The 1566-nt window shown below is 36.6% G+C and overlaps 1 protein-coding gene across 1 annotated transcript in view; it reads left to right on the top strand.

Moving 5' to 3' along the window:
- Positions 1–1566, top strand: part of CCDC93 (coiled-coil domain containing 93) — a 114848-nt gene that overhangs the window by 20454 nt on the left and 92828 nt on the right. The window lies entirely within an intron of this gene.

Here is a 1566-nt window from a genome sequence, read left to right as displayed (position 1 = left end):
TTTTTAAATTTCTTTTTTTTTTTTTTTTTTTTTAAGTCTAACAATATGTTCTAACTGACAGCTAAAATGTGCATCCTATCTGGGTAATATTTTTGTCTCTAAAAAGTCAGACCCTTGACATATAAGGTAGTAGCTCTTACTTTTCTCTTTCTTTAAAAATACAGCTTCTAATTCTTTAGATGACAGAACTATTAAAAGAAGCTGTATGTTTTGGAAACCATGTTGATGCAAGTGACATTATGGACCAGATAACAGCACCGAAGATTGACATTTCAAAATGCATAAGACATGACATTTTGTCTCCTGAATGGAAATGCTTGCATAGTAATTAGGCACCAATATGCCCTCGCTTGTGAAACAGCTTGTATCTCCAATCTCATTGTCTGACTTTTGCACATAACCACCGGTTACTTCATTAGATTGCTTCATTTCTCCTTGAGCCTCTTTATAAACATATGCACCCAGTGATTTGCTGGGGTTCTTGAATTGAGGCACCACAGACCAGCCTTGTCGTCAGCAAATAGTAAGCCCTCAGCCTCTGGAAAAAATTGGTTCCATTTTTGGAACCCCAGCTTGGGCTCTCAAAAATGGAAGCCCCCAAATCAACTTTAAAAAGGTGTCAGATTCACCCAAAGAAGTCTGCCTATGTCCTTAGACCAACACGGCTACAACCTACACCCCAAGTGGACTTGAAATTCTTGGCTGTAGATGTTAAAGCCACTGTCTTACTGCCTGCTTGACACAGATCAGAGAATTTGCCCCATTAATTTCTGCTGCATTGGAAGGAATTGTCTTTCCCTGTTAAATAAGTGAATGCTTATAAGCCTATTAAAATGTGGTTGAATTAGAGCATCCAATCTTGACTTATTTCTTCAAGTGGTGATCAGCATTTCCTTTTTCTTACTAAGTCAGTTTTGGTGGTTGATTAACTTCACTATTAAAAATGTTAATTACGCTTTGCATTAATTGGGTATTTTAGACCTCTTATGTGTGTTCGAACATTCATAACTAAGTTAAGATGACCAATTAAGTAATTCCACTCTCATAATCAATGCCTGAGCAGTCTTTCTATTCTGATTTGCTCTTCTCTATTTTGCAAACATTAATTTCATTCCATGTGGAATGGAAGCCATGTTACCTTCTTGTTTATGTACCAGCACCATCTCTTAAATTACTGGTGCATGCTGATTCATGGAGGCAAATTCCTAACGTGTTGAATTTATATATCACTTCAGATCCACTGAACTTCTACTTGTTTTTCAAACTTGTCTTAACTTGTGTCTTGTTTATAAATGAGCTTCTTCTTTCTCAACCCATATTCTGCTGTTGATTCTTCAGTGGAATTGTGATGCTATATGTATGCTGGTCACTTCAATACAAAAAAAAGCTGTGATGTCGCTTGAGATTTTTAACTTTTTATTACTTGAAAAATATTGGATGTGGAGGTGGGAAGAGACTTAAATGAAGTGGGTGCTGAAATAAGCTATGCATCAGTTAAGTCATCTTTCTCATTCCAGCCCTACACACCAATCGCCTTTACCCAGCATAAATATATTATATCGCGCT

The sequence above is a fragment of the Gavialis gangeticus genome, unplaced genomic scaffold (assembly GCF_001723915.1).
Source record: "Gavialis gangeticus isolate Ggan-Ray unplaced genomic scaffold, GavGan_comp1, whole genome shotgun sequence".
In the NCBI taxonomy this organism is placed as follows: Eukaryota; Metazoa; Chordata; order Crocodylia; family Gavialidae; genus Gavialis; species Gavialis gangeticus.
This window is presented reverse-complemented; position numbering and strand designations above follow the sequence as displayed.